The sequence below is a fragment of the Salvelinus namaycush genome, unplaced genomic scaffold, assembly GCF_016432855.1.
Source record: "Salvelinus namaycush isolate Seneca unplaced genomic scaffold, SaNama_1.0 Scaffold85, whole genome shotgun sequence".
In the NCBI taxonomy this organism is placed as follows: Eukaryota; Metazoa; Chordata; class Actinopteri; order Salmoniformes; family Salmonidae; genus Salvelinus; species Salvelinus namaycush.
The window spans coordinates 342,099-364,304 of NW_024061586.1; the positions used below are offsets into that span (position 1 = coordinate 342,099).

The 22,206-nt window shown below is 46.3% G+C and overlaps 1 long non-coding RNA gene across 1 annotated transcript; it reads right to left on the minus strand.

The window, feature by feature from the left end:
• Positions 1-11,112: 11,112 nt before the first annotated feature.
• LOC120043057 lies at positions 11,113-20,738 on the minus strand. The gene is made up of 3 exons (XR_005476308.1): positions 20,722-20,738; positions 11,434-11,469; positions 11,113-11,321 (listed from the first exon to the last, which is right to left on the minus strand). It is a non-coding gene; the product is annotated as an uncharacterized LOC120043057 (long non-coding RNA).
• Between the last annotated feature and the right edge of the window lie 1,468 nt (positions 20,739-22,206).

Below are 22,206 nucleotides of genomic sequence, written 5' to 3' on the forward strand. Positions count from 1 at the left end.
TACAGTGGGTATATAACAAAGTATATAAAGGGTATATAACAAAGTATTGAGATAAACTTTTGTTATTGACCATATACTTATTTTCCACCATAATTTGCAAATAAATAAATTAAAAATCCTACAATGTGATTTTCTGGATCTTTTTTCTCATTTTGTCTGTCATAGCTGAAGTGTACCTATGATGAAAATTACAGGCCTCTCTCATCTTTTTAAGTGGGAGAACTTGCACAATTGGTGGCTGACTAAATACTTTTTTGCCCCACTTTGTATGAAGTGATTATTGTCATTGTTACATTATATAGGCTACAGTAAGTTATATTCTTCCATTTTAAATAACAGGCTCTCCCACCATCTAGAATCATCAGGTCTGCTTGCAGATGAACAGAATGTCTTGGAAAGACAGACCTTTAGACCTCATAGGCCTGTCCAATGCATTGTTGATTTTTATTATTTATACTTTCCTTACAAGTTGGGATTTAAATTGATGGACACATCATGATGTCTCAGTGAAAATGTATTATATATATTTATTATAAAACAATTTAGAAAACGTCACTCAAATCCTGTTAAATGTATATAGAGGTATTAGTCTCATGCTACAGTATATAAATGATATTCTTCCATTTTAAACAGCCTAACAGGCTCTCCCACCATCTCTAATGATCTGGTCTGCTTGATGATGAACTAAATGTAGACCACAGCATGATTATTATATGACTACCACATCTCTGTACCCCCACACACACAATCCATGTTTGGCAGATGCTCTTTTCATTTACAATTGAACCGTTAGTCTACAATTTCTGCGGCCGTGTGGAAATCTGTAACGTCCGATCAGTTTGGCCTTTAAACTGTGGAAAGATGAGACTCAGGAACACGATGATGTTCTCCGTTTTGCTCTACGACCCCATAAGCATCGTCTGAAGTCATACAGTCCATCTGACAACTTCTGTCTGTAGTGTCAGAACCGTTTGGACTACACACTAACATGACCCCACTATGGAAAGGTGAGTCTCTCAGGAACACATACAGGTTGTATTGATCTAGGACACACTAACATGACCCCACTATGGAAAGGTGAGTCTCTCAGGAACACGTACAGGTTGTATTGATCTAGGACTCACTAACATGACCCCACTATGGAAAGATGAGTCTCTCAGGAACACGTACAGGTTGTATTGATCTAGGACACACTAACATGACCCCACTATGGAAAGGTGAGTCTCTCAGGAACACGTACAGGTTGTATTGATCTAGGACACACTAACATGACCCCACTATGGAAAGGTGAGTCTCTCAGGAACACGTACAGGTTGTATTGATCTAGGACACACTAACATGACCCCACTATGGAAAGGTGAGTCTCTCAGGAACACGTACAGGTTGTATTGATCTAGGACGCCCACAAGCTTTACATGACTCGTCTGAAGGTCTCCTGGTACCAGTTTAACACATTTATGGAAGTATATATGGAGATAGTTTAGTGTAGAAAATAAGGGGTAAAATATTAATATGAGTTTCCTGATCTTTTTCCCCCAAAATATAAAAATCCCAAAACTATTTGGCCCTAAACAGACATTACATGGTGACAGACAATCTGATAGAAAACTGAGGAAAAAATGTACAATATACAAATGAAGTGAGCCTTGCTATTGAGAAAGGATTGAAACAGGCAGAGAGAACACTGGCTATGTGCCCACTGCCACAAAATGAGGTGGAAACTGAGCTGTACTTTCTAACCTCCTGCCAAACGTACAACGATATAAGAGACACATATTTCCCTCAGATTACAAGGACCCCAAAATAATTTGAAAACAAATATAACATTGACAAGCTCCTGTATCTGTTAGGTGAAATACCACACTGTGCAATCATGTCAGCAGAATGTGTGACCTGTTGTGATGAGAACAGGGTAACCAGTGGAGAACAAACACCACAGTAAATAAAACCTAGGACTATATTTATCACTTCATTTCCCTTGACATTTGTACTTCTACTTTTTGTACACACAGCTCAGACTCTCCTACACACACTAACTGGCTCCACTATGGCCCTCTCAGCCAGCTGGTGTGTGTAGGAGAGTCTGAGCTGTGTTGAGAGGGCACTAGTGGAGCCAGCTGGTTGAGAGGGCACTAGTGTAACCAGCTGCTTGAGAGGGCCATAGTGGAGCCAGCTGGTTGAGAGGGCACTAGTGTAACCAGCTGGTTGAGAGGGCACTAGTATAACCAGCTGGTTGAGAGGGCCCTAGTATAACCAGCTGGTTGAGAGGGCCCTAGTGGAGCCAGCTGGTTGAGAGGGCACTAGTATAACCAGCTGGTTGAGAGGGCCATAGTGGAGCCAGCTGGTTGAGAGGGCACTAGTATAACCAGCTGGTTGAGAGGGCCCTAGTGGAGCCAGCTGGTTGAGAGGGCACTAGTGTAGCCAGCTGGTTGAGAGGGCACTAGTGTAGCCAGCTGGTTGAGAGGGCACTAGTGTAACCAGCTGGTTGAGAGGGCCATAGTGGAGCCAGCTGGTTGAGAGGGCCCTAGTGTAACCAGCTGGTTGAGAGGGCACTAGTGTAGCCAGCTGGTTGAGAGGGCCCTAGTGTAGCCAGCTGGTTGAGAGGGCCCTAGTGGAACCAGATGGTTGAGAGAGCCCTAGTGTAGCCAGCTGGTTGAGAGGGCCCTAGTGTAGCCAGCTGGTTGAGAGGGCCCTAGTGTAGCCAGCTGGTTGAGAGGGCCCTAGTGGAACCAGCTGGTTGAGAGGGCCCTAGTGTAGCCAGCTGGTTGAGAGGGCCCTAGTGTAGCCAGCTGGTTGAGAGGGCCATAGTGGAGCCAGCTGGTTGAGATGGCACTAGTGTAGCCAGCTGGTTGAGAGGGCACTAGTGTAGCCAGCTGGTTGAGAGGGCCTTAGTGTAGCCAGCTGGTTGAGAGGGCCCTAGTGTAGCCAGCTGGTTGAGAGGGCCCTAGTGGAGCCAGCTGGTTGAGAGGGCCCTAGTGTAGCCAGCTGGTTGAGAGGGCCCTAGTGGAGCCAGCTGGTTGAGAGGGCCCTAGTGGAGCCAGCTGGTTGAGAGGGCACTAGTGTAGCCAGCTGGTTGAGAGGGCCCTAGAGGAGCCAGCTGGCTGAGAGGGCACTAGTGGTACCGGGGTACCGGTGCAGAGTCAATGTACGGGTCACCGGTGTTTCAAGGTTATTGAGGTAATATGTACATGTAAGTAGAGTTATTAAAGTGACTATACATAGATAATAACAGAGAGTAGCAGCAGCGTAGGCGAAGGGGGGGACGATGCAAATAGTCTGGGTAGCCATTTGATTAGATGTTCAGGAGTCTTATGGCTCGGGGGTAGAAGATGTTTAGAAGCCTCTTGGACCTAGACTTGATGCTCCGGAACCGCTTGCCGTGCGGTAGCAGAGAGAACAGTCTATGACTAGGGTGACTGGAGTCTTTGACCATATGGCCTTCCTCTGACACCGCCTGGTATAGAGGTCCTGGATGGCAGGAAGCTTGACCCAGTGATGTACTGGGCCGTACGCACTACCCTCTATAGTGGCATGTGGTCAGAGATCAATCAGTTGCCATACCAGGCAGTGATACAACCCGTCAGGATACTCTCGATGGTGCAGCTGTAGAACCTTTTGAGGATCTGAGGACCCATGCCAAATCTTTTCAGTCTTCTTTTGTCGTGCCTTCTTCACAACTGTCTTAGTGTGTTTGGACCATGTTAGGATGTTGGTGATGTGGACACCAAGGAACTTGAAGCTCTCAACCTGCTCCACTACAGCCCCGTCGATGAGAATGGGGGCGTGCTCGGTCCTCCTTTTCCTGTCTTTCACAATCATCTCCTTTGTCTTGATCACGTTGAGGGAGAGATTGTTGTCCTGGCACCACACGGCCAGGTCTCTGACCTCCTCCCTATAGGCTGTTGCACTATTGTCAGTGATCAGGCCTACCACTGTTGTGTCATCAGCAAACTTAATGATGGTGTTGGAGTCATGCCTCGGCGTGCAGTCATGAGTGAACAGGGAGTACAGGAGGGGACTGAGCACACAGCCCCCGTGTTGAGGATCAGCGTGGCGGATGTGTTGTTACCTACCCTCACCACCTGGGGGGGCCCGTCAGGAAGTCCAGGATCCAGTTGCAGAGGGAGGTGTTCAGTCCCAGGGTCCTTAGCTTAGTGATGAGCTTTGAGGGCACTATGGTGTTGAACGCTGAGCTGTAGTCAATGAATTGCATTCTCACATAGGTGTTCCTTTTGTCCAGGTGGGAAAGGACAGTGTTGAGTGCAGTAGAGATTGCATCATCTGTGGATCTGTTGGGACGGTATGGAAATTGGAGTGGGTCTAGGGTTTCTGGGATGATGGTGTTGATGTGAGCCATGACCAGCCTTTCAAATCACTTCATGGCTACAGACGTGAGTACTACGGGTCGCTAGTCATTTAGGCAGGTTACCTTGGTGTTCTTGGACACAGGGACTATGGTGGTCTGATTGAAACATGTGGTGGATCTAATTTAATACATTTGCTTCTGTCTGTTCTTTAAATAATGAAATTCAAAGGTCAGGGTCAAGCTGAGCCGGACCAAGAGTGGAAGAGTGGAAAAGGTTACCGGTTGTGATGACATCACTGGTGAGAAGTCAGTTATGAAAAGATATTGAGTTGACTGCATGTTAGTCTGTCAGCCCCATCTCTGTTGATATCTCCCTCTCTCTCCATCTCCCCTCCCCTCCTCCTCTGTCCCATAGACACATCAAGTAGTTTGGGTGTGTAGAAATACAGCTAAACCTAGGGTATAGCTAAATGGTGTGTGTAGAAATACAGCTAAACCTAGGGTATGGCTAAATGGGGTGTGTAAAAATACAGCTAAACCTAGGGTATGGCTAAATGGGATGTGTAGAAATACAGATAAACCTAGGGTATGGCTAAATGGGGTGTGTAGAAATACAGCTAAACCTAGGGTATGGCTAAATGGGGTGGGTAGAAATACAGCTAAACCTAGGTTATGGCTAAATGGGGTGTGTAGAAATACAGCTAAACCTAGGTTATGGCTAAATGGGGTGTGTATAAATACAGCTAAACCTAGGGTATGGCTAAGTGGGGTGTGTAGAAATACAGCGAAACCTAGGGTATCCCCAAGGATTGGAAAGCTGCCGCGGTCATCCCCCTCTTCAAAGGGGGAGACACCCTGGACCCAAACTGTTACAGACCTATATCCATCCTGCCCTGCCTATCTAAGGTCTTCGAAAGCCAAGTCAACAAACAGATCACTGACCATCTCGAATCCCACCGTACCTTCTCCGCTGTGCAATCCGGTTTCCGAGCCGGTCACGGGTGCACCTCAGCCACGCTCAAGGTACTAAACGATATCATAACCGCCATCGATAAAAGACAGTACTGTGCAGCCGTCTTCATCGACCTGGCCAAGGCTTTCGACTCTGTCAATCACCATATTCTTATCGGCAGACTCAGTTGTCAGGACCCGGTGCGAGAAACAGTCACTAAATCGGCAGAACCCAGAAGATGAGGCAGACACAGCAGTACTAGAGATGGTGGTTTAATAAAAAATAGATAACTTCCAAAATACAAAGAAAATCCACAAAGTGGTAAAAACAGCAAGGGAAAAAACAAACCTAAAAGACTAATCCGAAATACAAAAGAACAAAACCAGAGAACCTCTGGAAAATCCAACAAGAGAAAAATATATGTTCACAACAAGGCTTGGGCTGGGGCTGGGTGCTAACATACAAACACTGAGCAAGGAACTAAGGAACACACAGGGATTAAATACTAACAAGGGAACGACATACAGGTGCAAACAATAATAGAGCAAGGGAAAAACAAAAGGTACAAAAAAGGTGCAATGGGGACATCTAGTGACAAAAAACCAGAACAGTCCTGGCCAAAACCTGACAGAATCCCCCTCCTAGGAACGGCTCCTGACGTTCCTACCAGCCTTCTCAGGGTGGAGGGCCCTGAACTGACGAATGAGGTCAGGGTCCAGTATGTCCTTGGCAGGAACCCAGGAGCGCTCCTCGGGACCGTAGCCTTCCCAGTCCACCAGATACTGCCAGGACCGCTGCACCCGGCGGGAGTCCAGTATCCGGTGGACGGTATAAGCCGACTGGCCTCCGATGACACGGGGCGGAGGGGGAGGTCTGCCTGCCGGAATAAGGGGAGAAAAAACAACAGGTTTTAATAAAGAAATGTGAAATGTGGGATTGATTTTAAGGGATCTGGGTAAGTGCAGGCGAAAAGTAACGGGATTGACTCTCCTGGCAATCTTAAAGGGTCCGATGAATCTCTGGGACAGCTTGCGAGACTCCACCCGTAGCGGTAAGTTTTTTGTTGAGAGCCATACTCTCTGGCCGGGGTACAGGGTAGGACCGGGACGGCGACGTCTGTTGGCTTGTCGTTGGTACTGCTGAGAGGAACGCAGAAGATTAAGACGGGCCTTCTTCCACGTAAGCCGACAGCGTCTGATGAACCTCGAGGCTGAAGGCACTCTGACTTCTGCCTCCTGGTCCGGGAACAATAGAGGAGCATAGCCAAACTGACACTCGTGCGGGGATATACCAGTGGAGGAGGAGCACAAGGTGTTGTGCGCGTACTCAGCCCAAACAATGAAGGATGACCATGTGGATGGGTTGTTGGAAACCATACATCTGAGGGTGGTTTCCAGCTCCTGATTCATCCTCTCAGTTTGGCCGTTGGACTCCGGATGGTACCCTGAAGATAAACTGGCCGTGGCCCCTATGAGTTGGCAGAAGGCCTTCCAAAACCTTGAGGCGAACTGGGGACCTCTGTCGGAAACCATATCTTGTGGGATGCCAAAGACTCGGAACACATGGTTAATCACCAACTCAGCTGTTTCCTTGGCAGAAGGTAATTTGGTCAAGGGAACAAACCTGGCCGCCTTAGAAAACCTGTCGATGATGACTAGGATCGTAGTATTACCATGGGACGGAGGAAGGCCAGTAATAAAGTCCAGAGAGATATGGGACCAGGGTCGGTGGGGAATAGATAAAGGGTGAAGGAGTCCTTGAGGGCGGAGGTGAGAAGATTTGCCCTGGCAGCACACGGAACAGGCCTTGACGAAAGTGGCAACGTCTTCTTTTATGGTGGGCCACCAGAACTTACGCTGGATGAACTCCAAGGTGCGACCTACGCCCGGGTGACAGGTGAGGCGAGAGGAGTGCCCCCACAGAAGGACTTGGGACCTTGCTGCCTTGGGAACAAACAACCGATTAGCAGGACCTCCTCCAGGGCCCGGTTCGATGGCTTGAGCTTGTTTCACGGTATCCTCCACTTGCCACGAGATCGGAGCCACGATCTTAGCGGCAGGAAGAACAGTCATGTCAGTATCTTCTCGAATGGCAGGAGAGTAGACTCGTGACAAGGCATCCGGTTTGAGATTCTTCGACCCGGGTCTATAGGTGAGAATAAACTGGAATCGGCTGAAGAAAAGAGACCATCGAGCTTGTCTGGAGTTCAACCGCTTCGCCTGCTGGATATACTCCAGATTTTTGTGGTCCGTAAGCACTTGAAACGGTTGAGAAGCCCCCTCGAGCCAGTGTCTCCATTCCTTCAATGCCATCTTAACCGCTAGGAGTTCACGATCCCCCACATCGTAATTCCTCTCGGCCGGGGTAAGCCGGTGAGAGAAGAAGGCGCAAGGATGAAGCCTCTTGTCTTCACCCCTCTGAGACAGGACAGCTCCAACACCAACCTCTGATGCGTCTACCTCCACCACAAAATGTTCATCCGCCGTCGGTAGTGTCAGGATGGGAGCAGAGAGGATGCGCTGCTTGAGTCCTTGGAAGGCCGTCTCAGCTTCTCTTCCCCACAGAAACCTTGTGTTGCCACCCTTGGTTAAAGCTGAGAGAGGGGCTGCCACCGAGCTGAAGTTCTTGATGAACTCGCGGTAGAAGTTAGTGAAGCCCAGGAAACGCTGAACTTCCTTAACGGACTTGGGGGTGGGCCAATCTGCTACCGCCCCTACCTTCTTGGGGTCCATCTGGACTCGACCGGGTTCCACTACAAATCCCAGGAACTGTACTCGAGAGGAATGAAATTCACACTTTTCCGGCTTAACGTACAAATGGCTGTCTAGGAGGCTTTTGAGCACTTGTCTGACATGCTTAGTGTGTTCTTGAAGGGAGCTCGAAAAGATGAGGATGTCATCCAAGTAAACAAACACGAAAATGTTAAGCATATCCCTAAGCACATCGTTTATGAGCGCTTGGAACACAGCCGGGGCGTTGGTCAGGCCGAAGGGCATCACCAAGTATTCGTAGTGACCAGTAGGCGTGTTGAAAGCGGTCTTCCACTCGTCACCGGGTTTGATCCGCACAAGATGGTATGCGTTCCGCAGGTCAAGCTTAGTGAAGACCACTGCTTCCTGGAGCAGCTCAAAGGCTGTGGCCATAAGGGGTAGCGGGTAGCGGTTACGGACGGTTATGGCATTAAGTCCCCGGTAGTCGATGCAAGGACGTAATCCCCCGTCTTTTTTGGCCACAAAGAAAAACCCTGCTCCCGCCGGCGAGGTGGATGGACGCATGAGGCCTGCTGCCAGAGCGTCCTTGATGTAGGTATCCATAGCAGCTCGTTCGGGAGGAGATAGGGAAAAGATCCGACCCCTGGGGGGGCAGGTGCCCGGAAACAGGTCGATGGGGCAATCGTAAGGTCTATGGGGTGGTAGTTTGGTGGCCCTCTGTTTGCTAAATACCGGTTTGAGGTCATGGTAACACTCGGGAACGCGGGACAGGTCGATGGATTCTAGAGACTCGGGAGGGGAACTCGGGGAACTTGGGAAGATACAAGTGGCTTGGCACGTAGGACCCCACTGCTTGATAGTGCCCACAGACCAGTCGATGTGAGGGTTATGGCTGTGAAGCCAGGGGTATCCAAGGACGAGAGGGAACTCGGAACACGAGGTCAGATGAAAGTTCATCACTTCCTGGTGTTGGGAAACTGAAAGACGCAAGGGGGTAGTGACACGAGTGACAAGTCCAGATCCCAAAGGGCTTCCATCCAACGTAGTAACCCTTATGGGGTCACTTAGAGGTTCAGAGGGAACGCCATTCTCCTTCGCCCAGACACCATCCATGAAGTTACCTGCGGCTCCAGAGTCTACCAAGGCTTGAAGGGGAAGCTCGTGGTTGTCCCAGGAAAGGGTAACTGGAATGAGCAGGCGGGAGTTGGATGGATGGGAGGAGGTTATGTTTCCCGTTACAGTCCTCCCAGGCCTGCACGGGAGAGCTCTCTCTCTCTCAGACGCTGGTCTATGCGTGAAGCCAACTTGATCAGGGACTCGAGGTTGTCCGGTGGTTCCCGAGTGGCCAGTTCATCTTGGATGGTGTCGTAAAGACCCTTCAAAAAGCACACTGTGAGCGCCTCGTCATTCCAGCCACTCGCTGCTGCCACCGTGCGGAACTGGATGGCATAGTCCGTCACGCTGCGCCGACCTTGGCGGAGAGTCAGGAGCTGTTTGGCTGAGTCAGGACCGCTGGTAGGACCTTGAAACACTCGCTTGAATTCATCAGCAAAGGTAGAGTAGCTGGCACAGCAGGGACTTTGGGCATCCCACACAGCAGTAGCCCAGGCTAGGGCTTTTTCCGACAGCAGGGTGATGATATATGCTATCTTGGACCGGTCGGTGGGAAATGACGAGGGTTGCAGCTCGAAGGAGAGAGAACATTGGGTGAAAAACCCCTTACAACCACTCGGATCACCTGAGAACCGTTGGGGAGGCGGCAGACGAGGTTCAGCCAGGGGGTTAACTGCCACGGGCACTTGAATCTGATGAACTGGAGCAGAAGCGGTTGCAGGAGAAAGTTGATCAGAAATCTGCTTTATGGAAGTCATCATCTCCGACAGAAGTTGAGAATGTCCAGCCATTAAGGCCTCTTGCTGAACCAGAGCAGCTTCGTGACGTTGGACAGTCCCCTCGTGGTGGGACAGCATGGGAAAAAAGTCCTGGGTACTGGCTGCCTCTGGGTTCATTTTAACTTCTTCAGGCTGCAAGCCCGACATCGGGATTAATATGACAACAGCCACTGCAAGTGCAGGGCGCGAAATTCAAAATCTATTTTTGTAAAATATTTAACTTTCACACATTAACAAGTCCAATACAGCATTTGAAAGATAAACATCTTGTCAATCCAGCCAACATGTCCGATTTTTTAAATGTTTTACAGAGAAAACACCACATATATTTATGTTAGCTCACCACCAAATAAAAAAGAGGACAGACATTTTTCACAGCACAAGTAGGATGAAGTAGCATGCACAAGCCAACCTAACTAACCTAAAACCAACCTAAATAACCTAGAAAAAACTACCTCAGATGACAGTCCTATAACATGTTACACAATAAATCTATGTTTTGTTCAAAAAAAATGCATATTTTAGCTATAAATCAGTTTTACATTACTGCTACCATCATAGCTACAGTAAGAAATCGCACGGGAGTAGCCAGAGAAAATACAGACACCAACGTCAACTACCTTATTACACATCAGAAAACATTTCAGAGAAATATATGGTGGATAGCTAATGAAAGAGAAAGATCTTGTGAATACAGACAATATTTCAGATTCTTTAAATGTTTTACAGCGAAAACACCACATATATTCATGTTAGCTCACCACCAAATACAAAAAGAGAGACAGATATTTTTCACAGCACCGGTAGCATGCAGCTAGCATGCAGCTAGCATGCAAAGCCAACCTAACTAACCTAGAACTAACCTAAATAACCTAGAAAAAACTCCCTCAGATGACAGTCCTATAACATGTTACACAATAAATCTATGTTTTGTTCGAAAAAGTTGAATATTTTAGCTATAAATCAGTTTTACATTACTGCTACCATCTTAGCCACCATCATAGCTACAGTCAGAAATCGCACGGCAGTAGCCAGAGAAAACAGACACCAACGTCAACTTCTAATTTCACATCAGAAAAGATTTCAGAAAAATATATGGTGGATAGCTAATGAAAGAGAAAGATCTTGTGAATACAGACAATATTTCCGATTTCTGAAGTGTTTTACAGCGAAAACACAATATATCGTTATATTAGCTTACTACAATAGCTAACACACAGCAGCATTGATTCTAGTCAAACGCTAGCGATAGCACAGTTCGACAGATATATGAAAAAGCATCCCAAATTGGGTCCTTATCTTTGTTGATTTTCCATCAGAATGTTCTCCAAAGGGTCCTTTGTTCAGAACCGTGTTCATTTGGACCTAGAACGAACGATGTCCCTGTTGAATTAGCATGGCACACTGGCCATGCCGTGCTAACCTCTCCGTCTTGACAAAATTCTTGCGTCGCATCACGTCTAAAGTCCAGAATAAATTTCAATAATATAATTAAAGTATATTGAAAAAACATACTTTAGGATGAGATTGTGACATGTATCAAAGAAAATCGAAGCTGGAGGTCATATTCACCTATAACGAGTGTTTTCCAGGAGCGCAGTCCAGTTCCTACTTCGCGCCCAGAAAAAAAAATTAAGTGCGCACTTATCACTCAAAGATGTTCTTTTCAGTCCCTGACAGAGATAATCAAGTCATTTTTTCTCTCACTTCCGCATGACAACCAGGGGAAGATGTGTGACGTGTTTCTACAGTCCTAAGTGCCAAGGCCTTTTATAGAGAGTATCTTGAAGAGAGACATAGCTTCTTGGAAATGTCACTTTTTACAGAAAATGGGCTGTAAAAAGAGTTATGTTTCACTTAGAGAAATAATTAAACCTGTTTTAGAAACTAGAAGGTGTTTTATATCCAAAGGTAATAATAATATGCATATTGAACGAGCAAGAATTGAGTACGAGGCCGTTTGAAATGGCCACCTCTTTCCACTGCTGATACTTACTGCTGATTTTTGAGCCATTGTTTCTGTCAGGACCCGGTGCGAGAAACAGTCACTAAATCGGCAGAACCCAGAAGATGAGGCAGACACAGCAGTACTAGAGATGGTGGTTTAATAAAAAATAGATAACTTCCAAAATACAAAGAAAATCCACAAAGTGGTAAAAACAGCAAGGGAAAAAACAAACCTAAAAGACTAATCCAAAATGCAAAAGAACAAAACCAGAGAACCTCTGGAAAATCCAACAAGAGAAAAATATATGTTCACAACAAGGCTTGGGCTGGGGCTGGGTGCTAACATACAAACACTGAGCAAGGAACTAAGGAACACACAGGGATTAAATACTAACAAGGGAACGACATACAGGTGCAAACAATAATAGAGCAAGGGAAAAACAAAAGGTACAAAAAAGGTGCAATGGGGACATCTAGTGACAAAAAACCAGAACAGTCCTGGCCAAAACCTGACATCAGTAGCCTCGGTTTTTCTAATGACTGCCTTGCCTGGTTCACCAACTACTTTGCAGACAGAGTTCAGTGTGTCAAATCGGAGGGCATGTTGTCCGGTCCTCTGGCAGTCTCTATGGGGGTACCACAGGGTTCAATTCTCGGGCCGACTCTTTTCTCTGTATATATCAATGATGTTGCTCTTGCTGCGGGCGAATCCCTGATCCACCTCTACGCAGACGACACCATTCTGTATACTTCTGGCCCTTCCTTGGACACTGTGCTATCTAACCTCCAAACGAGCTTCAATGCCATACAACACTCCTTCCGTGGCCTCCAACTGCTCTTAAACGCTAGTAAAACCAAATGCATGCTTTTCAACCGTTCGCTGCCTGCACCCGCACGCCCGACCAGCATCACCACCCTGGACGGTTCTGACCTAGAATATGTGGACATCTATAAGTACCTAGGTGTCTGGCTAGACTGCAAACTCTCCTTCCAGACTCATATCAAACATCTCCAATCCAAAATCAAATCTAGAGTCGGCTTTCTATTTCGCAACAAAGCCTCCTTCACTTACGCCGCCAAACTTACCCTAGTAAAACTGACTATCCTACCGATCCTCGACTTCGGCGATGTCATCTACAAAATAGCTTCCAATACTCTACTCAGCAAACTGGATGCAGTTTATCACAGTGCCATCCGTTTTGTTACTAAAGCACCTTATACGACCCACCACTGCGACCTGTATGCCCTAGTCGGCTGGCCCTCGCTACATGTTCGTCGTCAGACCCACTGGCTCCAGGTCATCTACAAGGCTATGCTAGGTAAAGTGCCGCCTTATCTCAGTTCACTGGTCACGATGGCTACACCCACCCGTAGCACGCGCTCCAGCAGGTGTATCTCACTGATCATCCCTAAAGCCAAAACCTCATTTGGACGCCTTTCCTTCCAGTTCTCTGCTGCCTGCGACTGGAACGAATTGCAAAAATCCCTGAAGTTGGAGACTTTTATCTCCCTCAACAACTTTAAACATCTGCTATCCGAGCAGCTAACCGATCGCTGCAGCTGTACATAGTCCATCGGTATATAGCCCACCAAATGTACCTACCTCACCCCCCATACTGCTTTTATTTATTTACTTTTCTGCTCTTTTGCACACCAGTATCTCTACTTGCACATGGTCATCTGATGATTTATCACTCCAGTGTTAATCTGCTAAATTGTAATTATTCGATTTATTGCCTACCTCCTCATGCCTTTTGCACACATTGTATATAGATTCTCTTTATTTATTTTTTTTCTACCATGTTATTGACTTGTTTATTGTTTACTCCATGTGTAACTCTGTGTTGTTGTCTGTTCACACTGCTATGCTTTATCTTGGCCAGGTCGCAGTTGCAAATGAGAACTTGTTCTCAACTAGCCTACCTGGTTAAATAAAGGTGAAATAAAAAAATAAAAATAATAAAAATGGCTAAATGGGGTGTGTAGAAATACAGCTAAACCTAGGGTATGGCTAAATGGGGTGTGTATAAATACAGCTAAATCTAGGGTATGGCTAAATGGGGTGTGTATAAATACAGCTAAACCTAGGGTATGGCTAAATGGGGTGTGTATAAATACAGCTAAACCTAGGGTATGGCTAAATGGGGTGTGTAGAAATACAGCTAAACCTAGGGTATGGCTAAATGGGGTGTGTAGAATCCCCCCACCAGTTGAAGCTAATTTACTGTCCTATAAACTCTTAAATACTATTTGGAGAACAGCAAAAACTAACAAAAATGCCCCCAGACATTAACTATTTAACTGTACTAGAATGCTTAAAAGACCGCAAAATGTTTTATATCGGTTATCGGTATCGTTTCTTTTTGGCAAGGAAAATATTGGATTTCGGAATCGGCCAAAAATGTAATATCGGTGCATCCCTAATAATAAGGTTGGTAACAAGATGGAACGTCGTTGTGGAAATCTGTTGCAGCTCAAGTCGACTACAAAATCCACAATGCAATGCTCTCTGTATGGGCTGGCTGGTAGCTAAACGTATCTACACACAATAATACCAAAGACAATATCAGCATGTGAAGTAGCTAACTAGCTGTTAAATCACCTAAACAAACTGCACTATCAATGTAGGAGTCTACAATCTCACCATATTCAACCTGCAGATCGATGTGTCTCACAGAGTGGAATCTAACATTCACAACTTCAGAAATACTTTTGAGGAGATGGGAAACGGTGCCCTTGCTAACTCAATAGGCGGTGCGGTGCATTCTGGGTGATTCTGGGACAAGGAGAGGCTTTCAAGGATTGAATGGGAGTCTATTGGGCTCTAGATCAAAAACACAACATTATCATGAGTTTTGTCAAAAAGAAGTGCAACATTAAAGATATTTTCGGAGATGTGAGATAATTAACTTGCTATCTGTAGTATCGTATAGCTTTGGAATCGTGACAGTACGTACTTTTGATGAAAATAGGCAGTTTCTCGACATAGAGTACACTGACTTTGAGAAGGGATTACGTGATGATTGGTTTAGCAACCGCGTGACGCAGCATGACAACGTGAACGTGATTGGTCGACAGTCTGCTGGGTGGGGCGTTATACAGGCACGCAGATCTTTAGAAATGGGAGGATCATTTGTACATTGAAAAACGTTGCCGACCCCCTGCTATAATGTATATGAAGTCACCCTTGTGGAGGGGTTCGTATTGTGTACTATTGTAACGGATGTGAAATGGCTAGCTAGTCGGTGGTGCGCGCTAATAGCGTTTCAATCGATTACGTCACTCGCTTTGAGACCTTGAATTGAAGTAGTGGTTCCCCTTGCTCTGCAAGGGCCGCGGCTTTTGTGGAGCGATGGGAAGGATGCTTCGTGGGTGTCAGTTGTTGATGTGTGCAGAGGGTCCCTGGTTCGCTCCCGTGTCGGGGCGAGGGGACGGTTTAAAGTTTTACTGTTACACTATGACAGTGTCATTGTCTCATGTGCGACCCAACAAAATTGTTGCTCTGCATTCAGAGATGTTCCTTATGATGTCTGCACCCAGCTCATTTTGTATTTGCCTGTCTGCATTATTCACCAGGGAAAGGAAACATTCTGTGAATACTGAAGCATTGCATCAACAAGGTGGCACTGATAATATTGAAACATTGTACAGGGCAACATGAGTAGTGGGTCTACAGTCACTGAGACAACATATGTTGATATCAGGCTTAAGCAGGACATCTGGAACAAGAGGAGAGAAAAAGAAAACGTAGCTCCTCAACTACTTTTCTCATTTAGATATGACAATAACATGACATGTGACAGTGGTAGTGAGTAGAGACGTTCACTGAGATAACACTCAAATACAAAAGCATTCTGGGATAGTTGAATATAATTATAATACAGTATGTTGACATTTCCTGAGCAGATCATTGTGAGTTGACTGAGTGATCTATTATGCAAAGCAGACTTACAAGCTAAACAGTCATCATGAGAGGTGCAGAGGAAGTTGTATGAATGAAGGAAATCAGTTGAATGTAATTATCGGATAGTTAGCTGAAGAGGTCCATCAGCCAATTTCTTGGGCTACAATATCTATTTTGTCAATTGGCCGGGACCCTTTTACTGCCTACATGGAGCCCTGCCGATCCATTACGACTAGTCTGGCTACAACAGACTCTTCCGTTGCGACGTCCCCCTAAGGCTGTTCTGCTAGCCTGCTATCCCCGGCCCGCTAGCTGTCTGAATTGCCGTGTCTCCAGCTCGTCTAGCTCCTCACTGGTCCCTGTGATCACTGGGCTACGCATGCCTCTCCTTAATGTCAATATGCCTTGTCCATTACTGTCCTGGTTAGTGATTATTGTATTATTTCACTGTAGAGCCATTAGCCCTGCTCAATATTTCTTAGCTAGCCCTTTTGTTCCACTTCCCACACATGCGGTGACCTCACCTGGTTTAAATGGTGTCTCTAGAGACAATACCTCTCTTATCATCACTCAAAGCCTAAATTTACCTCTACTGAATTCACATCCTACCATACCCTTGTCTGTACATGTGCCTTGAATCTATGACTTGAATCTATTCTTCCGCGCCCAGAAACCTGCTCCTTTAACTCTCCGTTCTGAACGCACTAGACAACCAGTTCTTATAGGTTTTAGCCGTACCCTTATCCTACTCCTCCTTTGTTTCTCTGGTGATGTAGAGGTTAATCCAGCCCCTGCAGCGCCTAGCTCTACACCCATTCCCCAGGTGCTCTCATTTGTTGACTTCTGTAACCGTAAAAGCATTGGTTTCTTGCATGTTAACATTAGAAGCCTCCTCCCTAAGTTTGTTTTATTCACTGCTTTAGCACACTCTGCCAACCCGGATGTTCTAGCCGTGTCTGAATCCTGGTTTAGGAAGACCACCAAAAATCCTGATATTTCCATCCCTAACTATAACAATTTCCGACAAGCTAGAACTGCCAAAGGGGGCGGAGTTGCAATCTACTGCAGAGATAGCCTGCAGAGGTCTGTCACACAATCCAGGTCTGTGCCCAAACAATGCGAGCTTCTACTTCACCGTTGCCGCTTGTTAAAGACCACCTTCTGCCCCCAGCTATGCCCTGGTCACCATATGTGAATTGATTGCCCCACATCTATCTTCGGAGCACGTACTGTTAGGTGATCTAAACTGGGACATGCTTAACACCCCGGCCGTCTTACAATCTAAGATAGATGCCCTCAATCTCACACAAATGATCAATGAACCTACCAGGTTGTGTCCTCCCGGGTGGCGCAGTGGTCTAAAGCACTGCATCGCAGTACTAGCTGCGCCACCAGAGTCTCTGGGTTCACGCCCAGGCTCTGCCGCAGCCGGCCGCGACCGGGAGGTCCGTGGGGCGACGCACAATTGGCTTAGAGTCGTCCGGGTCCGGGTTAGGGAGGGTTTGGCCGGTAGGGATATGTGTAAAAGTGTAAAGTGAATATTGTAAAGTGGTTGTTCCACTGGATATCATAAGGTGAATCCACCAGTTTGTAAGTCGCTCTGGATAAGAGCGTCTGCTAAATGACTTAAATGTAAATGTTAAATGTAGGTACAACCTTTGACGACCCTCCCACTCTGTCTGCCATATTCCCTCTGTGCTCTTGTCTCCTTATTAGGATGCCGGTTGGGAGGGTCGTCAGATACATGGGAAACACCTGGGCCCGGGTGTAAATAGATAGACCTCTTCTACATACACTGGGGAGACTCTCTCCATGCAGACACCGTCATAGATTTTGTTGTGGTATTTTTGTGACCTTTTGGTTGTTTGCTTTGGCACCTTTCAACACCCAGCATTATCACATTTATGCAAGCAAAACACTCACTTACACTACTGATTACACACACCATTGTTAATTGCATGTAGGTTACCTTAGTTAATAAATATACTTTGTTATTCTTTATCTTCATGTTGTCTCCCTTTTGTTACGGGCTTTGAGCCGGTTCGTGACAAACCCCAAATCTGTAAATACGGGCACCCTCATAGATATTATCCTGACCAACCTGCCCTCTAAATACACCTCTGCTGTCTTCAACCAGGATCTCAGCGATCACATCCTCATTGCCTGCCTCCGTAATGGGTCTGCGGTCAAACGACCACCCCTCATCACTGTCAAATGCTCCCTAAAACAGCGAGCAGGCCTTTCTAATCGACCTGGTTATTCTTTAAAAGTGCCTTCCTCACCATCTTAAATAAGCCCCATTCCAAAAAATGTAGAACCAGGAACAGATAGCCCTTGGTTCTCTCCAGACCTGCCTTTGACCAGCACAAAAACATGCTGTGGGGTTCTGCATTAGCATCGAATAGCCCCCGCGTCTGCAACTTTTCAGGGAAGTTAGTAACCAATATACACAGGCAGTTAGGAAAGCAAAGGCTAGCTTTTTTAAACAGAAATGTGCATCCTGTAGCACAAACTCAAAAAAAGTTCTGGGACACTGTAAAGTCCATGGAGAATAAGAGCACCTCATCTCAGCTGCCCACTGCACTGAGGCTAGGAAACACTGTCACCACGATAAATCCACGATAATTGAGAAATTCAATAAGCATTTTTCTATGGATGGCCATGCTTTCCACCTGGCTACCCCTACCCCGGTCAACAGCCCTGCAACCCCCATAGCAACTTTCCCAAGCCTACCCCATTTCTCCGTCACCCAAATCCAGATAGCTGATGTTCTGAAAGAGTTGCAAAATCTGGACCCCTGCAAATCAGCTGGGCTAGACAATCTGGACCCTCTCTTTCTAAAATTACCCGTCCGAAATTGATGCAACCCCTATTACTAGCCTGTTCAACCTCGTATCGTCTGAGATCCCCAAAGATTGGAAAGCTGCCGCGGTCATCCCCCTCTTCAAAGGGGGAGACACTCTAGACCCAAACTGTTCCAGACATATATCTATCCTACCCTGCCTTTCTAAAGACTTCGAAGCCAAGTTAACAAACAGATCACCGACCATTTCGAATCCCACCTTTACCTTCGCCGCTATGCAATCTGTTTTCCGAGCTGGCGATGGGTGCACCTCAGCCTCGCTCAAGGTCCTAAACGATATCATAACCGCCATCGATAAGAGACAGTACTGTGCAGCCAAATTCATCGACCTGGCAAAGGCTTTTGACTCTGTCAATCACCACATTCTTATCTGCAGACTCAACAGCCTTGGTTCCTCAAATGACTGCCTCGCCTGGTTCACCAACTACTTCTCAGACAGAGTTCAGTGTGTCAAATTGGAGGGCCTGTTGTCCGGACCTCTGGCAGTCTCTATGGGGGTGCCACAGGGTTCAATTCTCAGGCCGACTCTTTTCTCTGTATACATCAATGATATCGCTCTTGCTGCTGGTGATTCTCTGATCCACCTCTACGCAGATGACACCATTCTGTATACTTCTGGCCCCTTGTTGGACACTGTGTTAACTAACCTCCAGATGAGCTTCAATGCCATACAACTCTCCTTCCGTGGCCTCCAACTGCTCTTAAATGCAAGTAAAACTAAATGCATGCTCTTCAACCAATCGCTGCCCAGCACTTGCCCGCCCGTCCTGCATCACTACTCTGGATGGTTCTGACTTAGAATATGTGGACAACTACAAATACCTAGGTGTCTGGTTAGACTGTAAACTCTCCTTCCAGACTCACATTAAGCATCTCCAATCCAAAATTAAATCGAGAATCGGCTTCCTATTTTGCAACAAAGCCTCCTTCACTCATGCTGCCAAACATACCCTCGTAAAACTGACTATCCTGCCGATCCTTGACTTCGGCGATGTCATTTACAAAATAGCTTCCAACACACTACTCAACAAACTGGATGCAGTCTATCACAGTGCCATCCGTTTTGTCACCAAAGCCCCACATACTACCCACCACTGCGACCTGTATGCCCTCATTGGCTGGCCCTCGCTTCATATTCGTCTTCAAACCCACCGGCTCCAGGTCATCTATAAGTCTTTGCTAGGTAAAGCCTCACTTTATCTCAGCTCACTGGTCACCATAGCAGCACCCGCCCGTAGCACGCGCTCCAGCAGGAATGTTTCACTGGTCACCCCCAAAGCCAATTCCTCTTTTGGCCGCCTTTCCTTCCAGTTCTCTGCTGCCAATAACTGGAACGAATTGCAAAAATCACTGAAGCTGGAGACTCATATCTCCCTCACTAGCTTTAAGCATCAGCTGTCAGAGCAGCTCACAGATCATTGCACCTGTACATAGCTCATCTGTAAATAGCCCATCCAACTACCTCATCCCCATATTGTTATTTTTTTGTCTCCTTTGCACCCCAGTATCTCTACTTGCACATTCACCTTCTGCACATCTATCACTCCAGTGTTAAATTGCTAAATGTTAATTACTTTGCCACTACTGCCTATTTATTGCCTTACCTCCCTAATCTTGTCTCATTTGCACAAGCTGTATATAGATTTTTTCCATTGTGTTATTGACTGTACGTTTGTTTATTCCATGTGTAACTCTGTGTTGTTTTTTGTGTCGCTTTGCTTATCTTGGCCAGGTCACAGCTGCAAATGAGACCTTGTTCTCAACTGGCCTACCAGGTTAAATAAATAAAATAAAAATAATATCTTGATATTTCCTGAGCAGATCAATGTGAGTCCAGGAAGGAGATATAATACATGGACAAAAGTATGTGGAACTCAGCAGTGAGTTTTACAACAGAGGATTATTTTTACGCTCTACGTGTTTCAGCACTCTGCAGTCCGTTCTGTAAGTTTGTGTGGCCTGCCACTTCACTGCTGAGCCGTTGTTGCTCCTAGACGTGCCACGTTGAAAGTCACTGAGATCTTCAGTAAGGCCATGTTACTGCCGATGTTTGTCTATGGAGATTGCATGGCTGTGTGCTCAATTGAAATAGCCAAATCCACATATGTCCACATACCTTTGGCCATATAGTGTATCTTGTTCTTACCTGAGCAGATCACTGTGAGTCCAGGACGGAGTAAATAGATTCTTTTACACTCCCTCAGTGAAGACTCAGACCCATAACAGTGAACTCCAAACTCTCTAGTGGTGTTTCCAGGTGGTACTGAAACAGTGGAGTCACAACCCAGCTGTCTACACACTACTGCAGCTACATTCTCCTGGTCCCTGTCAGCAGTTCCCACAGTCCTCCACTCTCCCTGGTCGTACCACTCCACTCCACCAGCACAGCGACTGCCTCCTCCCACCAGCCTCACATCATCAGGCTCTGAGAAAAGAAAAGAGAGAGACAGTAATCTTACTATTTTCTCACCAAAACACACCTATATTGTCTCTCATATTCTTCACTCCAGGTCAGAAACAATGTTGATTGAGGGACAAACTGTTTCTTACCTGAGCAGGTGAGTCCAACAGCATTACCAGGTAGGCAGGTGTTGTTTTCTCTGTCTGAGGTGTCACAGTCCAGGAGAAGGGACTCTTTGCCTTTACACTGGAACTCTTTATCCCAGGTCTGACCCTCACCTCCTCCATAGAGCCCCCCCTGTAGAGCTGCAGGAGCCCCACAGCCAACATCCCTACAGACTACCTCTGCATCCTGCCGGTCAAAGTCAGCTTCACACACTGAGGCCCAGGACTGACTGGACTTCACCTCCACTCTCCCAGAGCAGAGACCAGCTCCATCCACAAGCCGCACAGACTCTGGAGAAAAAGAGTTGGTTGAACATTCAATCAGTTTTGTTGATGACACTGTCAAGGACTAAACACAAATATGTTGGATAAAAGATTGTAGTTTACTATGTTTGATACTGTAAGAGGTAGAAATGGGTTCTTAGTCACTCAGGATCGGGTTGGGAATAATGCAGGCAGGAGACAGGAATAAGTTCACTTCACTTTATAGTAAATAAACAGCTGGACATCCATCAGGCAGCTTCACTTCAGTACCATCTGAACTACAATGATCTGCCCATGAACATCTCCCATAAACCAATATGACAAACACAAATATAATGTTTAAATACATCTGACGTCTCTCCCTCTATTTAAATGAAATAAAAACATAAAACATGATACATGGTAATATTGTATAATGTACAAATAAATCTCTCAATATGACCAGTCTCTTACCTGAACAGATCACATGATGATCATATCTACCATCACAGTCACCAGGTCCTGCGCTGATCATGAATGCACACTGTCTAATAGAAGACTCATGTCCATCACAACTTAGTGTGACTCTTCGTTTTCCATCTTCACTCAGAGGTCCTCTAGATGCAGCTACAACATTCCCACAGTCCAGCTCTCTACACACAACCTTAACCTCTCTCATCATTCTCCACCACCCAGGACATAGACCTGACCACTCTCCTCTGTAGAAGACTTCCACTGTCCCAGAACAGGAAGTGGTCCCATCCACCAGTCTGACTGAGTGTTTGGCTGTAAACAGCAGAGAGGAAAACACAGTGGTGAGGAC